General features: G+C 39.8%; 1 protein-coding gene across 2 annotated transcripts in view; it reads left to right on the forward strand.

Annotated features, from left to right (window-relative positions):
* fgf14 (fibroblast growth factor 14) overlaps positions 1-12245 on the forward strand; it is a 202018-nt gene that overhangs the window by 124163 nt on the left and 65610 nt on the right. The window lies entirely within an intron of this gene.

Here is a 12245-nt window from a genome sequence, read left to right on the forward strand (position 1 = left end):
TTTTGGCACTGTGACAACTGTCTTTATTTCATGTGTTGCCATTCAGCTAAAGATGTGAAAACAGGATTTCTTGTCCATATTGCCCAGCCCTAAACACCTAAAAAAAAGCACAGAAATGAAACCCATTCATATTCATGCACAAAGGTCATTTCTCCCAATGAAGAATGGAGGTTACGCCTTTCAAACTTAATCTTTTCCTGCATATTTCTTTTGGTTCCAATTCCAGCGCCAGTGGCCTCTTATTGCTCCAGCTGAGATTCAGCTCCACTTATGAAAATGTCATGAGCACTTTTTGCTTTAATGTGGCAACCTGGGATTGTCAAAGAGCACTGTCAACACTTATTACTCAGCTGGAATCAATGCAAGCTGAGGGGATAATATTTCTCGCAAAAATGAATTAGGCTAATTCATTTAGGAAAGAAATTAGTCTGATTGTTTCCCTTTGTTAGTGGGGGATGGAACGGCTGTAGCTTGTGTTCCTCTTGGAATCATCAGGTATCAAACCTGTTGCTTTAGAAATTCCATGTTGATAATTTTACAGCAAACTAAGTATTTTCTCTGTAGAATCAGGTTCAAGTCTTTCATCCATCAACAAAGAGTCCTTTTAACAGCTGATGTCTTTTCCTTTGCTCTTCATTAGCCCTTGGATTAAAATGGTTTAATATAACAGAATTAACAGTATATAGCTTCACATAGAAGCCACATCTGGATATCAGAATGGCAGCTTATAATCAAACTGCTGTTGCTGCATCTGTGTGCATATTTTAGGATATATAAAAGCATGCATTTGTCCTCCTCTGTCACCTCTGGATTGGTTTGTGGTGTATTTCGTTTGAACATCAGTCGTGTCCAGCTGCTTCCAAAATATAGAAATGCACAGATGATGGATTTAAACCCTTCAATTCTATAGATTGTGCTGCAGATTTTTAGCCTGTAAACATCTGGTGTATGAACGTCTGGCAACCCTGAAATGACCTCTCACTGTCACACCTCCAACGGCCATTTTCTAGAGCACTCTCGGCCCTCGGAGTGAAGATGATAGTGCCAACATCGGCACTCTGTGAACTGTGTCGTGAGGCTTCGGAAAGCACGACCCCACAGCCTGCAAGATGAGAGGCACTCCCACTAAAACGAAAGGGGAAAGCTGCACAGTTTGTCCTCATTTTTTGCGGCTCTAATCAGAAACAGTCTGTTTCCTCTTGTGTTATTTGTGATGAGAGGCCTAATGGGAATATACTTCATTAATTTCAGCCTCACTTGAGAGTTAGGAGAATCTCTGCACACTACTCTCGCACACTTTTCTTTCTTCTTTCTCTACATTATCACAAGAGCACACAGCTTAGGAAGACTAATGGCTTGTTTGGTGTGCTTAATTTAATATCAGTCCCCCAGAAGGATCCTTTTTTCTCTATTTGTGTTTTTGTTGAGTGAATAAATGCACCACTGATAATATTCTAGTGATAACAACAGGCAGCCGTCTTCATTTCCCAGGTGAGACAGAGACATCGGGTTTCCCCCTGACAGCTGAGCCCGCAGAGAGCAGAGCAGCTTTCTAACCGCCGTGGCTGTGATTATAAATTGAAGCCACATTCAGATTCCCACAGAGATCTGTCAGGACGATGGAGAGGAGGTGTCTGAAATGTACTCTACGGCGGTATTCCCTTTGGCTTTGAGGATCGATCTTGCAAGCGAGACGCTAGATTAGCTATTCTTATGGGCGGTATTGATTGGTGCTGACATGGATTGTGTTTTGGAGGCAGATCACTCAGTGAAAAATGTATCAAAATGATCAAAAGTCAATCACCCATGTCTTCACTTTATCTTATTTTCAAAGCCTCTAGAAATGTGGCTTTAGATAGTCAAATAGAAACATGATTTTGAAATCAAGTCTCCGTAATAATCAAATAAAAGAATACATTCATAGATTAGAAACCCAGCAAGAAATAACAGCTCATTTCACAAGACTGTGTGGGCGTGGCTTATCACATGTTGACTGACATCTAACTGGTCCATTTGTGGAGCAGTGGAGCATTTTATAACCTTCTAAAACAGCCCTTAACAGGCCTACACAAGGAAATAACTGGACCCTAAAAGATCAAATGGACAGGCCCTCCCTAAGTCTTATTCATTCCTATCAATTCGTGTGCCAAGTACATTATTTTGCAAGTTAGGCATGCTCAAAAATTTATAATTACAAAACTAAGTAGTTTAGTCATAACTAATGGAATCCAGAATTTTCTTGCGAGTTGGAATGAGGTTTGACTCAAATATACACAACTACAACTCCAAAAGAAGTCTGGGCACTGTTCGAAATGTAAATAAACACAGAATGGAGCAGCACACGTCAAAAAGTAGAGACAGGGCCATGTTTAACATTGTGTACTGACCCCTCTTCTTTAACAACAGTCTGTAAACTTCAAGCAAGTGAGGACACCAGTTGCTGGAGTTCTGGGAGAGGAATCTTGTCCCATTCTTGTCGGATGTAGGGTTTTAGCTTCTCAACAGTCATGGGTCTTCTTTGCCAGATTTTCTGTTTATGATGCTCATAAGTTTTCTGTTGGTGAAAGGTCTGGACTGCAGGCAGACCAGTTCGGCCCCCGGACCCTTCTGCTGCAAAGCCATACTGTTGTGATAGATGCGATATGTGGTTTAGCATTGTCTTGCTGAAATCTGCAAGTCCTGCACAGAAAGAGACGTTGTCTGGATGGGAGCATATGTTGCATGGAAACATACTTTTCAGCATTGATTGTGCTTTTAGTGCTACAGTGGTCTAGTGAAGGGTATAATGGGTATATGGTATGGGTCAACAGATACTGGTTTTTCAGGGCCAGTGCCGATTATTAGTGTAGCAAAAGTTAAATTGCATGAAGGAAAATAAACAGTTTAGCCCTACCTCAATCAGCATGCACTCAGTGTCTTGTTTGGCTTGTACTCATGTGACATCTAGCCAGTCAGACTGTGTTGAATACGGGACATTTGTTGCAACTGTGGAGAGTAGAAATAAAGCCAGAGGTGGAGACACACTTTGCGGTGGAACCATAGTGGTGCACCTATTGATCAATTAACTTTATTGATTATTGGTAAAACAAAATGCCACTACCGATATTCAGCCAAATGCCGAATATCAACCTCAATACTTGGCCAGGCTAATAATCAGTTGACCCCTAGTTTACGGAGAATACCCACTCATTTTTTAGTCTCTACTCTGCGTTTTTGCACAGAGTATACCCACTTCTAAAGAGTGTTTAAATTAATAGTAAGCTGCCCCGCCAGATGTGTAAGCTGCCCATGGCATAGGCACTAATCTAACCTCATATTATCAGAGATGCAGGCTTTTGAGCCGTATGCTGATAAAAAGCTGGATGGTCCCTCTCCTCTTTTGTCCACAGGACACAGCATCTGTGGTTTCAAAAAATTTTTTTCAAATTTTGATTCATCTGACCACAGAAGAGTTTCCCATTTTTCCTCAGTCCATTTTAAATGAGCTTTGGTCCAAAAAAGACAGCAGAGTTTCTGGTTCCTGCTCACATATGGCTTCTTCTTTGCATGATACAGGATGGCATGGTGAACTGTGTTGACAATGATTTCCAGAAGTCTTCCTGAGCCCATGCAGTGATTTCCAGTACAGAATCATGCCTGTTTTTGAAGCAGTGCCACCTGAGGGCCTGAAGATCATGTGCATCCAATATTAACCTCTGGCTGTTTCCCTTGCACACAGAGATCTCTCCAGATTCTCTGAATCATTTCATGATATTTCATATTGTAGATGGTAGGGTATTCAAGTTCTTCACAACTGTATGTGGAGGAACATTTTTCTGTTATTGTTCCACCATTTCCTGACAAAATTGTTTTTGCAGATTGGAGAATTTCTGCCCATCTTTACTTCTGAGAAACTCTGCCTCTCTCTCTTTGGTGCTGATTTGGTGCTGCCATATTGGTTGCACTAACTTTCTAATGCTGTATGATCGTAACCTCTGATGACCTCACTGGACAAAGGGCAAAACAGTATCATCAACTGATGCTATCTATCCAGTATCATTGACTTCAGTTCGTATTAGCAATTAATTAAAAGATAAATACAATACTTGGTGGAAGATAAGATACTGTAAACTGAATTGCCCTTCGGGGATTAATAAAGTCGTCTGAATCTGAATGTGAATCTGAATCTGAAGATACGATATATCACCCGCGTGAAATATCATGATACTATGCTGTATCGATTTTTTTCCCTCACCCCTACAAAATTGTAGTGTTTACATTATATTTGACATCCATGGGGCACATCTCGCATATGCATATCCTCCTCGTATTGATAACACGCACCTAATATCCAAAGCAAAATGATTGGGTGTAAGATAAACACCTTGAGTCTGAGTACACAGGCTTGTAAGGGTGAGTGTAGGTCAAGTTTCAAGCTGTATGAACGATGTAAGGCCGAGACTGGTCACGGGAGGAGACAACATGAAATGGAGCGAGCCTATTTAAAGATGGACCTCTGGATTATATGAATCGATGTAGTTATTAAAAAATGGGAATCAGTCTGAATCGGAGAATCTATATTATACACCAGTTCTAGCCTTATCAAAGTAAAGGCAAAAAGCTCCAAATATTTCCCATACAGATATGTTTAATTTGCTATTGTTTGTATCACATGATCAGTTACATGATATGTGAGCTAAACCACACCCAATTGAAACTTGGTATCATCACATATGGAAACAGCCTGTCAAGGCAGAATGATGTTCACATGTAAGTCATGTTCTGCTCAGGGTCTCTGCCAGTTGAGAGGAAACATTTTCTTCCTGTTCATTGTGTTTGAAATATGTGGAATAGCTACATTTTTACTGGAATCCAGAAAATCATACTTGTCACAATTAGGTCTAGTCCTGCTTGAAGTTTCTCCCTGTCAAACACAAGTTTTTCCTCTTCAGATGCCTGGAGCTCACTCACTGGTGGATCAAGCTAGAGATCTGTAAATAATGTAAGAATGATTATGATATGATGCAGACCTACTAATGTCCTAAGCTCTACGAGTTTGTTTAAAAAAATTGATTTGTCAAGCTAAAATGGCATTATGGTAGCTTTGGATTTAAGCTATTTTCAGACTATTAAACCCTTTTCTACATAGTTTGAGGTTTGTGTTTTGGTCTTTAGTGGATTCAATGTTATTTTATGACAGACTTCTGTGTGTAACAGAGCACCTATATACCTTTACAAAACACAAAATAAGACAGAATGCTGTCTGCTGCGCTTGTCAGACAACAAAGTTGTGTTTTTTGTCCTCGTCAGAATACTTGAGGGAATACACCATCATCTCTTTGTGTTTCCTGTCACCCCAACTGGGATTTTAAATCATCCTTACATTTTGAAAGCAGATGCAGAGCCGGTGATCTCTCTGATTTTATTTAGGGATTAGATTTAAGTTGTAAATCCTATTAAGCCCCGACCCAGTAAAGTGAGCTGGAGGCAGATGCAGCTGTGGCTGGCCCATAATCTGGCTGATCTGGCTCTTATTATCTCACCAGATTAGATCCATAGATCATTAGATCATATTACATAGATCAGGCAGCTAGATTAGCTTCCATGATCTAGAAAGCCATTTAAGATAAATGCTTTCCTGCGCTGCGGCTGTTTATTCAAGAGCATGTTGACGGGATGCAGCAGTGCGTCATGAGTCCTTTCACAGCTGTCCATATCTGACGAGTTATTGTTGGGATGTCAGAGATGTTGATAGAAGAGAAACTGCAAAAGGAGGAGGAGGGGATGCAGGGAGGATCTACTTTTCCATGACAACAGAAGCAGAAAGGGGCTTTCCTTCACTGGCTGGAAAAACCCTTCTCTTATTCTAGAAACATCTAAAGTGGGTCAGACAGGGCAGGGTTGACAGGAGTCTACTACTGCCGCTGTACCCATGGATGTTTGTCCTTATACTGTGCACTGTTTGCTTTGCACCAAGCTGAACATGTGTCTTTGCACATACACGGACACAGGAATGACACGACAGAAAATAAGACAGGACTGGGAGCTGCAGGAAGCCCACTTTAAAAATGAAACATGGGGAAAAACAGCAATAACAACCCCTCAGTGACAGTTCGATTTATATGCAGAGGACTTCTGCTGCAAAACAACATGATTTCACATCTTCTGATGCTTGTTGTGTTTTCTTTTTTTAAGGAACCCCCCTGCTGCTGCCAAACCACAACTCTTGTTTCCCTAGAAACAAAGAAATGTCATTTAGAAACATATACTGTGCTCTTCTGTTGTAAAAACTAATACTAGTGACGCTGAGAGTCCATCTGCAGCACAGGCTGGGTACCCCGTTGGTGATGAACAGCAGCATTTACTGCAAGAGGGAACATTCAGACACACAAAGAGGCAGAAACAAAGAGGAAAGAGACAAAGAGGGAATGAGTAACAGAGGGAATAAAGCGCAGAATCAAGGACCTTCTCAACTCGGGGAATTCCATAGAGACACGCTCAGAGCTGACGTGAATTTTTAAGAGAGCGTTCACCATATCAAGCATGTCAGAAGTGAAAACGCTGTGTCATTCTACCTTCACTTCATATCGTAAGGTGTCTGTTCTATCATTCTCATGTTTCTTTGTCACAACTGGAGAAGATAAATCTCTTTCTGTTCATTTACACTTTTATACACTTTTATACATTTATATCATTCATACTACAGATAGAATGTGGAGAGGCCTCGCAAAAAGGAGATTTTCAATAAAAGCTGTTTTTTTAAGAGGACGGAAACTCAGATCTTTTCGTCAAAAACAATATCTGAGTACAGAAACTTTAATCTGCTTATTTTATAAGACAGTAGACTGTTTTGGGGATATCACCTCACATCACAGCACTAGTGGTCCATCATTTTGTTGGAAAAACAGTGTTGGCTTGACATACTTAAAATAATTTAAAAATTGATAGTTAATACTAACCCAGCCAAATAATTGTAGTTTGCTGTCATTGTGTTGTCGTTTCACTTGTTTTTGATAGCTACTGTCTTGTTAGCCTGTTTCATGTCTTTGCTGCAGGCTAGGTATTATATTGGATTACAACGTGCAAAATTGAATGTCTCATCAGATTTGTGTGACTTATTTTTTATTTTTTATTTTTATTTTTTCAAGATTTGTTTTGGGGCTTTTTATACTTTTATTGGGGAGATAGGACAGTGGATAGAGCTAGAGCCGGGGGTGAGAGAGTGGGGAATGACATGCGATGAAAGAGCCACAGGCCTGACTTAAACATGGGAGATGACCTAACCAGTAGACCGTCTGTGCACCAGCCTTTAACTTTTAGCTCGGTTTTCCCACATGGTAGATACCCGACCAGACTTTGGCATTTTTGCTGAATCACTGACACAGGGAGTCAATATCGAGTATGTATCAGAAAACCTCAGCCCATTGCAGTTAACTTGTCCCTGTAATGTGACATTTCTTTAACTACCAAACTATTAGAATAATTGGAGAAAGAATCTAGATAATATAGACTTTCTAAATGACTGCAAGCTAAAGCTAGCTAATGTTTTGTCACCAGTTTGGCTTCACACACAAAACACATTAAAACAAGAGACTAGTATGAAATAAGTTGGATGATCCCAGTGGATCAATCAGGTGGCACTGCAGAATGACATCACTCATTAGTTAAAACGTCGACAAAATATCTCAGCATCATTGGTGTATAATGGAATAAAGCTGAGTAATGGGAAAAAAAGGGATGCTGTATAAAAAAATATCAGGAGTTATGATCATTGATAAATGTTATTGACTAGATAAACTATTGAGTGCAAAGATAACTTGAAGGAAAAACAAAAATATGCCCTCTGGCATCTTTTTCTAGAACAGAATGAGATTATAAATTTATAATGCAAAGCCAAACTTACTTTCCAACCTACTTATTTATTCATTCTAAAAAAAAAAAAATATTTAAAGTTAAAGACTGGGAAAGAGAAGATAAATAAAACGTAAAAATGATTTTGCTAGTATTTGCTAATATGTGTTACTCTGATCAAGTTTAAATCTAAGTTTATTAAGGGCATTTATACCTTGCTCTCCCCTCCTCTTTGCTTTGAGCAGCTACCTACCATTTAGTAATTTAGGGGGACTGATGACACCTGTGGAGATCTCATGCAAGGGTGGGAGTGGAACAGTTTTTCAATTACAAAAGGTAGATTTGCTGATTTTTTTTCACCAATTGTTGCTTCAATTTTATTTTTTTTGTGAATAACTAATTATGTTGAGGTAGGATGCACAGCTGTGTTCTTAATTTTTGATTGAATGTGTTTACCTCATCAACAGTGGCATTTCTGGAATGTTTTTGTTTCAAGACCCTGAGGTGCCTCACAGAGTTGCTTTACTAAAAAAATGCTATATGCACACCAAATCATACAGCCAGCATAAACTTGTAAAAAATTTAAACAGGTAGAACTTTTTATTCAGATGACAGGGACTGTCTGCTTTAGAAGTGTTGTACTTTGTGCAGAGACCACAGTATTGACAATAAAATGAATTGCCTCTTTAGAAACATTTCATTCATTGTGCATGAGTACGTTTGACCTTCAGTTGAGTTGCATTAATGGGTTGCCCAACCCATTATGTCACTCTGATGTATGCACTAGCATACATGAATGTCTGATGTGAAATTGTCTGTCATAAATAACATGCCGGTTACTCGAGGACATGATTGAATTCTGGGTATTTTCAGTCAAGCAGGATCATATGTCAACCATTACTGGGACTTATTTAATAATTTTCCTCTTTGTTTATCATTGTATCCACTTTTAGTTCAGTTAGGCAATGTTGCACAAATGTTTCAGGATGTATTGCACTTTTTTGGACCCTGAAGTCCAAAAATTTTAAAAATAGCTTGGCAAAAATGTGTATCTCTCTGTGTGATATACTGGCTGCCTCCCCTAGGGGATCACAGCCAGCATCACATGATTTATAGCATGATGGAGGAGCCAAGTTCACCTCCGTACTCACACAAACACAGAGAGGGAGTAGTCACACAGCCAGCAACCAGTGACACAGTTTTAATTATTACAGATTGCCCCCCACGGATCTGTCTTCAGAATCAATCTCTCACCCACCACCACACATTGTTTAAATGCTGCTGATCAAAGACATTAATTGATCGCAGGTTAGCCAACTTCGGGTGTCCGCACAACAGTATTTCCCCTGGGGAATTGTGTAGTCATTAAATATGCATGTGAAATGGTGTATAAAGCTGCTGTTTGTGTGTTGGGGGGTGTTTTTATCTCCTGCATTATGCTGTATGAAACCCAACAATATTAATGTGCTAGATTATTACAAATATATGATCAGACTTGATGTTTTACTTCATGGTATCAGATAAGGGGATGTTTGTGTTTGAGGTTAATTAATAGAGGATTTCAGCCAATATTGAAATGTAGTTTTGCCCATTACAGTGCAGGAAGAAGGATAAATCATGACAGCTGATAGTGGTAGAAGTAGTGGTGCATTGAAAGTGTGATTTTACATACAACTGTGAAATGTCTATGTGACTTGGGAACCATCACTTGAAAGAACATTGATAAAGTGTCTAATATATGAAGTACAAACACATTCAGAAGATTAATCACTTAGGATGGTTTCACATTAAGGAAGTGACCTGAGTACACTCGACCCTAAAGTCTGCTTCATCTGATTTGTATTGATACTTGAACTTGAAGGTTGGTCTTATTTCATGTGTACTCTAGCTTGGCCTCAGGAGAAGTGAATACAACCATGCTTGAGTACAGAGCACTCAGCAAATAAAGCTGAGAGGGCAATTACTATTCCCCAAGATTAAAGATGTGAAATTACAAAGTGTTGTTGCTGTCTCAAATATTTAGGCTGCAAGCAATCACCCTTTGTATATGAGGTAGCACTGCCTGTCAACAGTAGGTGGCAGTATGACAAAGCAAAACGTAATATGTAGAAATAATTAGGCCAGGTATTGGGCCACTGAAATTTGCATCATGTAAATTTCAACAATGATACGACATTTCAGGTTAGAGGCGTTACTGGCTTCAGTAGGGGGTGCTACAACCATGAAATTAGTATTTGAATGTGAAGAGGGGCTGACCCTGATCATACAGGTGAGATTTGAAGTAATTGAGATGTTTGATATGAGAGTAGCACCAACTTTCTCTGAAATTGGTGAGATGTTGAAATAAAAGAAACATTTCTGTCTTGTGGAAAGATATTGAGGACTTCAGTTCAAATCTGAGCTTGATAGTGTCAGCATAATAAGAGGAATAAACAAAGGTTCATTTGTGTCATTTCCTTTTGTCAGTAGGGGCACTACGATGAGATGTTTGCACATGGAGCGCACCTCAAACCACTTGGCCACCTGTGTCCCAACAGTAACTGATCTTTAAAATAACACTACTAGCTGATTGTGCTACTGATCCCTGTCATTTTTCATTGCTTTTTTTTGGTGGAAGACAGGTCACTTCTTCCACCTACCAAAAATCTCTTGTTTGATTCAGCAGCTGGTGCACTAGATGTAAGCATTCATTTGATTAGGCACAGCAGATAAACACTGGCCACAGATATTCATTAATGCAGCATTTTTTGCCAACTGTCAGTGTTTGTCAACAAGGCCAGTACTGGGCATTACTGGTGTTGAATCGATATATCTGTGCATCCCTACTTCTTTTGTGGTTCACCGTCTTTCATTGAAAATAGAGGCTCAAAAATCAGCTAAAGGGCAAATTAATGTTGAAGCCAAAGACCATAATTACTGAATAAATTATGCAATTTTCACTCCAGGTGCAAGCTGCACAAAAGAGAAAGTCAGGCCAACAATTAAAACACACTGGTCGCTTCATTAGGTACACCTTTACAACTGCTCATTAACACAAACCTTATCTGAAAATCACATGGCAGCAACCAATGCATTTAGGCATGCTGACAAGGACAAGCCGACATGCTGAAGTGTAAACTGAGCATCAGAATGAGGCAGAAAGGTGATTTATGTGATCCACATAAGCCAGCTCTCCTTTGATAGTCAGTTGCCTGTTTATCCATTTTAGCTGTTGTTTGATAGACATTAAAAGGCAAACTGGTACTAACTGAACAGCTGTTTTGGAGCCGAAAAAGCCAGCTGTCGTTACTGAGATATTGGCTCTAGAAAAGCAGTGCAACTTTATTTTACCTAACCCTGTCAAACTATACCAAAGCAAACTGGATTGATTGGTGAAAACACACCATTACATTCATTTTAAACTGGGGCAACCCCTCTCCAAAATGGCTTCTGTGTAGACTCCTGTGAATAGTAGCAAACAAAGCAACTACAAGTACTTTCTAAGATAGATTTAGAATTCATATGAAATTGAGAAAAGACGCAGGTAAAGCAAAGAATGCCAGTCATGTCCAGTTCAGAAATTAAGGAATCAATTGGTTTCTAACTCTATTAAACACATATTTTAAAAAGTGCACTGAGGTAACAGCTTCTTAATACAACCAACAGAGAAATGAGGGTATCTTCACAGGGACATCTGTCTCTCTCTGAAGCAGATTTGTCTCTAAATACTTGTTAACCAGATAAAAACTGTCACCATCCTGTCAGCATGCTCAGCTTGTAGCTGAGGTATTCTGACAGACAGATTCCTCTTCAGCCACCTTTTCATTGTTCCTGAGAGGCAACAAAGCATCTGTGCAGAATACTATTGTAGCTCAGATATATTGCTCGGATACACCAGCAGAGAGGCATTTTCTCTTCTTTTCAGTCAGCAGGTAAAAGGTCTCAGAGCCACTGAATGCCGTCCCCCGACAGAACAGAGCCATTTCAGGAGAGGCTGCCCTGAGCTGTACACCGGCAGGGAAAAAAAGCTCCTCAGTGCCCTCAGCAAGACCTCTCGAGTCCTCCTCTGTGGCTGTGCTCGCTCTCTCTTTTTCTCTCTCTAACTCCTACGCACAAACACAACCACAGCGACTTACACATACAGAAGGAGGATCTCTGTTTAACCCCAGGTGAAGTTGATTGTTCACCTCCCCGGGGCTTTCTGAGGATGAAATTGGGTATGATGGCTGTCTCTACAATAAGAATAATGTTGATGGTGTGTGACCCCAGCGGTCATCCAGGCACATGGGTTATCACATAACTATAGATAGAGAAATATCGTCACATGGCCTCGACAAGAGCATTTTTTCCCCTGAAGACATATATGCCCTTAAAGCATTCCATTTCTGTCCTTTTAATACTGAAAACTTCTGGTTACAAAGCAACAAAAACTGCAC

Source organism: Cheilinus undulatus, linkage group 15 (genome assembly GCF_018320785.1).
Source record: "Cheilinus undulatus linkage group 15, ASM1832078v1, whole genome shotgun sequence".
NCBI classification, from domain to species: Eukaryota; Metazoa; Chordata; class Actinopteri; order Labriformes; family Labridae; genus Cheilinus; species Cheilinus undulatus.